This window comes from Asterias rubens, chromosome 13 (assembly GCF_902459465.1).
Source record: "Asterias rubens chromosome 13, eAstRub1.3, whole genome shotgun sequence".
In the NCBI taxonomy this organism is placed as follows: domain Eukaryota; kingdom Metazoa; phylum Echinodermata; class Asteroidea; order Forcipulatida; family Asteriidae; genus Asterias; species Asterias rubens.
In genome coordinates, this window is record NC_047074.1 from 9,013,563 (window position 1) to 9,024,418 (window position 10,856).

Genomic DNA, 10,856 nt, shown 5'->3' on the forward strand with positions numbered 1-10,856 from the left:
ATCTGCTAAGTTCACAAGGCTATATAGCCTTGTACCCTTATTCGGCAAAATCTGCTAAGTTCACAAGGCTATAGCCTTGTACACCTTTTTGGCAAAATCTGCAAAGTTCACAAAAATCTGCCTTGTACCCTTTTTCGGCAAAATCTGCTAAGTTCACAAGGCTATAGCCTTGTACCCTTTATCGGCAAAATCTGCTAAGTTCACAAGGCTATAGCCTTGTACACTTTTCCAGCAAAATCTGCTAAGTTCACAAGGCTATAGCCTTGTACACTTTTTCGGCAAAATCTGCTTAGTTCACAAGGCTATAGCCTTGTACACTTTTCCAGCAAAATCTGCAAAGTTCACAAGTACACTTTTTCGGTAAAATTGGCAAAATTGGCAAAGTTCACAAGGCTATAGCCTTGTACCCTTATTCGGCAAAATCTGCTAAGTTCACAAGGCTATAGCCTTGTACACTTTTTCGGCAAAATCTGCAAAGTTCAAAAGGCTATAGCCTTGTACACCTTTTCGGCAAAATCTGCAAAGTTCACAAAAATCTGCCTTGTACCCTTTTTCGGCAAAATCTGCTAAGTTCACAAGGCTATAGCCTTGTACACTTTTCCAGCAAAATCTGCTAAGTTCACAAGGCTATAGCCTTGTACACTTTTTCGGGAAAATCTGCTTAGTTCACAAGGCTATAGCCTTGTACACTTTTCCAGGAAAATCTGCAAAGTTCACAAGTACACTTTTTCGGTAAAATTGGCAAAATTGGCAAAGTTCACAAGGCTATAGCCTTGTGCACTTTTCCAGCAAAATCTGCAAAGTTCACAAGGCTATAGCCTCGTACACTTTTTCGGCAAAATCTGCAAAGTTCACAAAAATCTGCCTTGTACACTTTTCCAGCAAAATCTGCAAAGTTCACAAGGCTATAGCCTTGTACACTTTTTCGGCAAAATCTGCAAAGTTCACAAGGCCTTGTACACTTTTTCAGCAAAATCTGCAAAGTTCACAAGGCTATAGCCTTGTACACTTTTTCGGCAAAATCTGCCTTGTACACTTTTCCAGCAAAATCTGCTAAGTTCACAAAGCCTTGTACACTTTTCCAGCAAAATCTGCACAATTTGTAAAGTTCACAAGGCTTGCCTTGTACCCTTATTCGGCAAAATCTGCAAAGTTCACAAGGCTATAGCCTTTTACACTTTTTCGGCAAAATCTGCAAAGTTCACAAAATACTGCCTTGTACACTTTTTCGGCAAAATTTGCTGAGTTCATAGCCTTGTACACTTGTTCGGCAAAATTTGAGAAGGTCACAAGGCAAGCCTTATGAACTTTTCGCTTAATAAGTGTTCAAGGCCTTGTAAACTTTTTGCTCAAAAAAGTGTACAAGGCTATAAAAAAACATTGTGAACTGTTTGCTCGAAAAATGGTACAAGGTTATAGCCTTGTTCACTTTTTCGGCAAAATTCACAAGGCTATGGCCTCGTACACTTTTCAAGCAAAATTGGCAAAGTTTGCAAAGTTCACAAGGCTAAGCCTTGTACACTTTTCCAGCAAAATTGGCAACATTTGCAAAGTTCACAATATAGCCTTGTACACTTTTTTGGCAAAGTTTGAAAAGTCACAAGGCCTTGTACACTTTTTGGCAAAATTTAAAAAGTTCACAAGGCTATAGCTTTGTACACTAATTCGGCAAAGTTTGGTAAGTTCACTTTTCGGCAAAATTGGCAAAGATCACAAGGCTATAATAGCCTTGTACACTTTTTCGGCAAAACCTGCTAAGTTAACGAGGCCTTGTACACTTTTTTAAGCAATACTTGAAAAGTTCACAAGGCTATATATAGCCTTGTACACTTTTTCGGCAAAATTTGTAAAGTTCACAAGGCTATATATAGCCTTGTACACTTGTTCGGCAAAATTTGAGAAGGTCACAAGGCAAGCCTTATGAACTTTTCGCTTAATAAGTGTTCATTGCCTTGTAAACTTTTTGCTCAAAAAAGTGTACAAGGCTATAAAAAAGCATTGTGAACTGTTTATAACAAGGTTATAGCCTAATCAACTTTTCGCTCAACAACCCCTTGTAATATTGGCCAAAATTACATGAAACATCAAAAAGAGTAAACAGCAAGGCTTACCCCCTTTAAGTGTTGACCAACAAAATATAAAACATCTGCGGGATGAGCAGGCTTACCCCTTGTAGTTGAGGCCAAACTGACATAAAACATCAAAAGAAATGAGCAGCGAGGCTTACCCCTTGTAATTTTTTTCAAAATGACATGAAACATCAAAAGGAATGAACAGCAAAGCTCACCCTTTTGAGTACTTTTTACTGTCTTGTGGTATCCACTGTTTTGGGCTTAATACAAGGAGATAGGAGGGGAATCTTGGGAAGCAGCGCACGGAAGCACTGTTAATGGTGGCGCTGGAAGAGGGAGACCGAAATCCAGATGGACTGACAACATTAAGCACTGAAAAGACATAACATGCATGAGCTAACGACATACAGCTCTTGACAGCAAAGCTTGGCGAGAGTTCGTTTCTTTGACCACCATGGAACAACGGACCTCTTATGGACTTACATTCAGTTGTAACACCAACGTTTCTCTTCGTATCAAACGCATCTCTTTGAGTCCATGAGTGGATGGGGGAAACTTTCGCAGCGAGACTGTTTTTCAATCAGATTAGCAAACATTGAATTACTGTATTGTGCATGAAGATCATTGGCTCATGTACCCTGCACTAGTCGCATTAAATGAAGACTTCAATTTATACTTGATCAAATACTTGGGATACACCTGTGCTTTTTCAAAGACAACAGATAGTTCAGGGTTACTCATCTTATCGACACAGGAGTCATACAGCTCCCCATGTGGATCTTTCGAGTCTAGGCCGAGGCCTTACTTATGCACTCAATCAGAAGAAACTTTAAATAAATAGTGAACTTGCGGGTACAACCATGTGAGTGGTGGCTCTGGAAAGAGCCAGTTTGGTCTTGACGTTCCGAACAGTTTACTATGCTCGTCTTCAGGAGAATAAAGACGAGCAGAGTGTACTGTTTGAAACTTCGAGCCCAAACCGGCTCTTTTTAGAGCCAACACTCACCCTAAGAGATGGTTATACCCGCAAGTTCACTTACTATTTATTTATACTTTCTTCTTATTTCTCCACACCATGCAAAGCTTCAAACAGTACTTATCGTCAATCAATTGAAGGCTGCACTCAACAAGGAAGGAAGGAAGGAAGGAAGGAAGGCATTTTTGGGACACAATTTAATATGTCTTTAACCTCTACTTAAAAATATAAAAGAATATAATAAAGCACAGGACAGAGCAATTATGACAAGAAGCATGGAGGCAGTTACGAGCAGGGGCATGAGGACACTTATGACCAGGGGCATGTAGGCAAATCTAATCAGGAGCAAAGAGGCACTTATGACCAGGGGCATAGAGGCAATTAAGATCGGGCATTGAGGCATGTTCTAATGACCAAGGGTATGGAGGCAGTTATGACCAGGGCTTTATGGAAATTAGGACCAGTGGAGGCAATTATGACCAGGGACATAAAGGCACTTATTACCAGGGACATGGGGGCACTTATGATCAGGGCGTGGATGCACTTTTGAACAGGGACACTGAGGCACTTATGACCAGGGGCATAGAGGTAGTTACGACAGGGCATTGAGGCATGTTAGAATGATCAGGGGTGTGGAGGCAATTATGACCTGGGGCATGGAGGCAAATATGCCCAGGGGTATGGGGGCACTTATGACCAGGGGTATTGAGGCACTTATGACCAGTTTATATATAGGCAATTTAGAAACAGTCATTGAGGCTTGTTCTAATGACCAGGGGTATGGAGGCAATTATGACCAGTGGAGGCAATTATGACCTCGGGCATGGCGGCAGTTATGACCAGGGGCATGGATGAACTGATAACCAATGACATGGAGGCACTTATGACCAGGGGCATGAATGCACTTGTGATTAGGGGCAAGGCTGCACTATGACCAGTGCCAATATGGCAAGAGGAATGGAGGCAATTATGCCATGGGGTATTGGGGCACTTATGGTCAGGGGCATGATGCACTTATGACCAGGAAAATGGAGGCAATAACAACCAGAGGCAAGGAGACACTTGTGATCACGGGCATGGAAGCATGTCTGACATGGGCAGGGAGGCACTTATGACCAGGGGCATGGGGGCACAATTATGACTAAGGGACTGGAAGCAGTTAGGATCAGGGGTGCATCAAGGAAATTATTACAATGAACATGGGGGAACTTTTGACCAGGGGGCACGAAGTTATTACCATGGATGAACATGGAGGAACTTATAACCAGTTCTTATAATCAATTCTGACCAGGGTATTGAGGCAAGTTCTAATGACCAGGGGGTGTGGAAGCAGATATTATCAGGGCATCGAGACAATTATGACCAGGGGCATTGATACACTTATGACCAGGGGCATTGATACACTTATGACCAGTGGAGGCAATTATGACATGGGGCATGGTGGCAGTTATGACCAGGGGCATATGGAGGCAGTTGTGACCAGGGACAAGGATGCACTTATGACCAGGGACATGAAGGCAATTATGACAAGGGTCTCGGAGGCACTGATGACCTGGGGCATGCTGGCAAATCTGACCAGGGGCATGGAGGCTGGCACTTATGACCAGCTGGGCAAGAGGCTATTATGACTAGGGGCCTAGAGGTATAATCGAACAGGGGCATAGGGGCATGTAGGCACTTATGACCAGGGGCATGGAAACACTTATGACAAGTGGAGGCAGTTATGAATAGGGGCATCATAGAGGCCATTATGACCAGGGGTAAGGAGGCATGTATGACCAGTCAATCAAGATGCATGTATGACCTGGGGCATGAATGGAATTATGATCGGGGGAATAGAGGCAATGATGCCCACGGACATGTAGGCAATTACACAAGGGGCATGGAGGCAATTATTAGCGGGCCATTAAGGCAATTATGACAGAGGAAAGGAGGCATAGAGGCAATTATGACCGAGGAATTTAGGCAATTACAACCAGGGGCATGGATACACTTATGACTAGTGGAGGCAATTATGACATGGGGCATGGAGGCAGTATGACCCGTGACATGGAGGCACCGATGACCAGTGGCATGACCAGAGATATGGATGGACTTATGACCGGACATGAAGGCAATAATTACCAGGGGCATGGAGGCCGGCACTTATGACCAGGGCAAAGGAGGCGTTAATGAACAGGGGCAGGGGGGCATGTAGGCACTTATGACCAGGGGCATGGAAGCACTTATGACAAGTGGGGGCATGTAGGCACTTATGACCAGGGGCATGGAAGCACTTATGACCAGGGGCACTTATGACAAGTGGAGGCAATTATGAATGACATAGAGGCAAATATATGACCAAGTAAAGGGCATGGAGACAGTTATGACCAGTGGATGCAAGTATGATCAGGGTCATAGAGGCATTTATGCCCACGGACATACGCCAGGGGCATGGAGGCAATATTGAGCGGACCATTAAGGCAATTGTGACTAAGGAATGGAGGCAACAATGATCAGGGGGCATGGGGGCATATATGACCACGGGCAAGGAGGCATTTATTGGCTCTTTGAACTATCATGGCTGCAATATCATACCTGTTTGGGGGACTCCGTCCACTTCTTGGTTCCGTTCTTCCAGTACCACATCCAAATGAGTGCTGTATTCCTTCCTCCAGCCTCTTGCCCGAGTAGAGGAGAGGGTCCAAAGACGACGCACATCAAAAACCTGGTTGAATCCATCTTGGATTGTGAAGGAGTGTTTACCAATCGTTATGGTAACGTGATGCATGAAGACCATCTTGGTTTTCTTACTGATGAGAAAAGCACAGACACAAAATATGTTACTTTAAAATTGTCCATTTTACAATTATTGTTAATATCTGTATATTTTTGTAATGCGCATCTGTACATATATATATTTTTTTATGAAACTTGTGCATAATAAATGAATACATTTTTTATGGTTTTATCAAATTCTTATAATTGTTACATTGTCATGTGACAAATGCTGCTTAAAAAAACCCCACTAAATCACTGTTAGTTTCTTGAAAAACGCTAAAAAGCCTGTTCACAAGTCTTCTTGTAACCAACCAGAAACATCAAGATACCCCCCTAATAGGCACTCTGCAATAATAAGTGTTCTGCAATAATAAGTGTTCCAGCTTCTCTTCTAGACTGCTCTGCCATGACACTCACTTCACTGTGATAAACAAAAAAAATGAACTTCAACTGTTGATGTTGGGGACTCAGTTAATGGTCAAGTTCAGAAGGAAACCCTGGTTTTGATACAGACTCAATTAGTCTTAATATACATTTACAACTATGTAGTTTTTATGTGTTGACTTTTTTGCCGCTTAATCTTCAGTTCATGCCAGTCTTAAATCAAAATGTTGTTCATTTATTATAATATCAAAGTGAGTCTTACATAGCGCATACATCTACCAACAAGGTACTCAAGGCGCTTAAAGTATATTTTTACAGAAAGATAGGTTATTGATTGTTAGGCCTAGGCCTATATGAATTCTGAGACCCAAATGTAGCATTTACAAGGCACTACGGAGCATTCAATTTTAAGTGCACTGGGTTCTTTTACATGGGTTACACAGCGCATCGGAAAATTGGACCGTTATCATTTCAAACTCACAAAGTCATCAGTAGGTTGTACAATGGTGATAAACAGGTTCCGAACACAAATTACCAAGTGATAAAAACTTCCAACAAAGCTGAGCAATGTGTGCTATGAACATTAATTATATATAACCCAATCCCCAAAGGGGCCGTAAAGCAGTCAAATTTGATACTTTTTTTTTCAAGAATCAAGTTATAATAATATTGATTATTAAACCAAAAATATAATCATTAGAATTTGTAAAGACACCATTTGATTAAATTTTCACAGAGTGGTTGTTTGCTTTAGTTTTTATACATAGGAAACTCTACCCCAAAAATCAATGATGGATATAGTAACATATCCCTTGCAATGTAAGGGAAAGAAGAAACAAATGGGATTTTAGCCGCGAAAGCAAAGTAGTAAATATCTTACCGAACGAGGATGGCCCCAGTGTACTCTTTATTGTTGACATCACAGAAGAGTTTCTTAAGATGACTGTTGGCCTGCTTGGATAGGTTCAGCCAAGACTTACTCTTGGTCCTAGCTTCTAGAACCTGCCACTGGAATGGTTGCAAACAGTGTACCTGGGTCCCATGTTTCCTCTGATGTGAATGGCATTTTTCTCTTAAAGTAGAAACAGAAAACCTCTAGCCTGGATGAAGGTGCCACCATCAGCTCCTGATCAGCTGATGAAGATTTTGTTGGACTTGAGGCTTCTCCTGAAGCTGAGGATCCTTCATCTGTATTTTGAGTTACCTTTACCTCTTGGGTAAGCTTTGGAAGTTCTCTTCGTGAACCATTCTTCCTTTACCGCCTCCTGTTTCGTGTGTTAGGTCTCTTTGCCTCCGCCATTTTTATCGGTGCTGGAGAAGATCAAGCACAAAACCTGTGGAAGAATTGTAAAAAATATTGATATACATATTATGCTGAAAAAATTAACTATATTTTGATCTTCTTTTAGTGCACAGAGTTCTATTGTAAGGAGTCAATGTTATTAAACCAGTTTTTTACAAAGCAAACAGTAAACCAAAAGTATCAACCACAACAACAAATCCAAGAGAAAAAAAAAGCCAACAGAACGGATAAAATAAACACTTGTAAAGATGTACTGCGTGTGACTGTGTGTTTGTATTGTCTTACGTCCGATGACATTATTATTAACAAAAGGGACAATTTGTTTCCAGGTGTCCTAACTAGTCATTCGTGTACAAAACCAAGGGGAATTGCTTCAATACAGGAACAACAGAAAGTACAACCTGGTGTGCTGTAGCAGTGTGTGTTTAGTTCGTGTGACATGCCCTCGACTCCTTCAAACTAAACAGACTACTCTTTAAAAAAAACTTACCCTCCTATCCCCACAACAAGTCCTGGAACTTCAATGAAAGAACAAGGTTTCTTCCGCTGTACATGGTTTTCATTCACCCGATAATAATAAGCGCACTCTTCTCAAATAAATTACTCGGCAGATAAATTGACTCACCAATCATATGGTGTTGTCTACGTGAACGTGATTCCATCTCTCCATCAAGTAGACTGTAGACTATGTAATGGTAGTATCCACGAGCCTCGAAGTGTGACAACATGCATGACATGTTCAGGCTACACATCGCGGGAATTCCCCTTTCTAAAAACATGCTGACAGCAGAGGGCGGTATTGCCATCGTCTTTCTCATCCAGGGCGAAGTTTTTGGTTGTACAACATGACGACGATAACCTCATACATACAAAAACGTTTACATTCATAATGGTTCAAGCCACTGGACACTATTGGTAATTGTCAAAGACAAGTCTTTTCACTTGGTGGGTCTCAACATTATGCATAAAATAACAAACCACTGTCTTTAAAACAAAATGAATAAAACGCTCACTGAGCGATAAACTCTAAAGGGGAAATTAGTTTTATGTAATTCTCATCAATTTTATTCAAATGACATTTCAGACAGAAATATTTCAAAGGATGTTTTCTACAATGTACTATACCATAATTATCTAATAGACTGTGTACGACTTATGTAAATTTGTGATCTTAGACGTATTATTTTCTTACCACTTCTGTAATGTTTCTTTAGGCGAAGTTCGAAACTTTAGCAAGGAGATTATGATGCAGTACACACCTTACTTGTATTGCGGTGACATTATTGTATGCCTAGTTAGCATGGGGCATAAACGGTGTGTTGGTGATCGCAGCAAAGTAACTTCCTTTTTTCTAGATCTTGTGAAAAATAGATATCAACAATCAAGAATTCTAAAATCAAATTTAAGTTTTATTTGGAAAGTGCTGCCGTTTATTATTATAACGGCATCTATATACCTACTTAGTGAGTGACAATACAAACTAATATAAAGCTACGGTGAGCTGTTGAAACTCCTGTTAGAAACAACCGCTTTTGAAGTAAGCATACAAAAAAACTATGGTTTTTGGAACCGTTCGAGTGTTTTAACACTAGACCCACGGTATATACAATAAAACTTACAAGTGGTCGCGTTTTTCAGGAGATATCACGCTGAAAAATAATCCTTGGAATACACAATCTGAGAAGCGTTACGATAGTACCGCTTCTCAGCTGATTTCTTTTTACAAAACCACAATTTAATTTAAGTAAAACTTCTCTTTAAAAAATGCTTTATAGTGTGTTGAAAGCTCTGTAGGCTTCTTTAACCAAGCGTTTCTATTATAAAATTATTGCCATTCAATTCAAGAGCGAATGCCAAACGAATGCCTTCCCCTTAATGAGTACTTCCGAAGAAAATAACTTAAAGATTTATTGTGACCTATCAAAGGCCATTGTTGTATAGGTCCTCTAAAACTATTTGACAAAATGTCGATACATTTAAAAACAGTCAATAGTTAAAAAAGAAACCATCTATATATAATGGTCTCATTATTGCATACAAAAAGACTATTGGTTATGGATATAATATGGAAATATTGACTGCTATGAGGGGCACAGTTATTATAGACCCAAGGTGATGTCAAAACCATGACTATGCCCGAAGCGAAGCTGAGGGCATAGCCATGGTTTTGACATCACCGAGGGCCTATAATTTAACTGTTCCCCAACTATAAAGCAGTCAATATTTCTTGTATACGTGTATACCGAATACAATTCTTCTTATCAACAACACTCTGACTATACGGTGAAAGGTCGTCTGCGAAGAAAGGTCGCGTCGTGACACGGAACGCTAGTCTTACATCATACAAATCAAAGTTGTGTCATTTTCAGAGCGGGCATAGTCAGTTGACGTTGCCCCGGGCATAGTCACTATAACGTCATCTTGGTAGAAGAAGGGGCATAGCTATTTACATGACTCCATTTTCAACCAATCAGATTAGAGGATTCTGTACATGAGGTAGTAACCAAACACTACAAGAATTGAAAGGGGGCTCTGCATTTATAGTAGACCAGCCAAACTTTAAAAAGTGCTCTAGAAAAAAAAACCACGGCATAGTTTGTTAATGGCTAGCATCCATGGTAGATGTATGGATCATGGGCTCGGGAAGACGATTAGGGTGGATGCCCAGCTTGATTTTGAATTTTAAGGTCAGTTTGGGGTAAAAAGGTCAAAAAAGGTCAAAAATCAATATTTTCAAAATTTATGTCAAATTTATTCACATTTGATAGATCTATCCATGAAATGTGTTTTTAACTTTATGTTGATACTAGAAACCTATGTAATTAACGTATAAACTTTGACCTTGTGCACAAATGTATAGCAAAACGAAGTGTAAAAGTGTGATTATCTTGAAAAGGGTACATTTTGAGTACACCAATTGTTTTTGCACTCCCATCCTCATTGGTGCATTTATTGGTTTCAAATAACTTTTTTTGAAAGGTAAATATACCCAGGCAGTTTTTGAGAAAAAAAAATAATTCAAATACCACCTTCATGTGGGGTCTTACCGACTTATTTTAAGGTCAAAGTTTCAAATAAAGCAAAAAATTAGCATTTTTGAAATTTTCAAAAAATTTGATTCCAAGTGATAGATCTATCCATAAAATGTATTTTTACGTTAATGTTGATATGCCAAACGTATGTAATTAACGAATAAACTTTGACCTTGTACACAAACGTATAGCAAAGCAAAACGTGAAAGTGTGATTATCTTGAAAGTGTAAATTTTTAGTATACCAGCTTTTTTGCACTCAATGGTGCAGTTATGTGTTTCAAACAACTATTTTTTTTGAAAGGTTAATGTACCCAGGCAGTTTTTGAA

General features: G+C 39.9%; 1 long non-coding RNA gene across 2 annotated transcripts; it reads right to left on the reverse strand.

Annotated features, from left to right (window-relative positions):
* Positions 1–1,879: 1,879 nt before the first annotated feature.
* Positions 1,880–8,230, reverse strand: LOC117298565. Of its 2 annotated transcripts, none has more exons than XR_004519979.1 (4): positions 8,121–8,230; positions 7,073–7,526; positions 5,626–5,840; positions 1,880–2,641 (listed from the first exon to the last, which is right to left on the reverse strand). It is a non-coding gene; the product is annotated as an uncharacterized LOC117298565 (long non-coding RNA). The 2 variants fall into 2 exon arrangements; XR_004519978.1 differs by lacking the exon at positions 8,121–8,230 and adding an exon at positions 7,986–8,095.
* Positions 8,231–10,856: the final 2,626 nt, after the last annotated feature.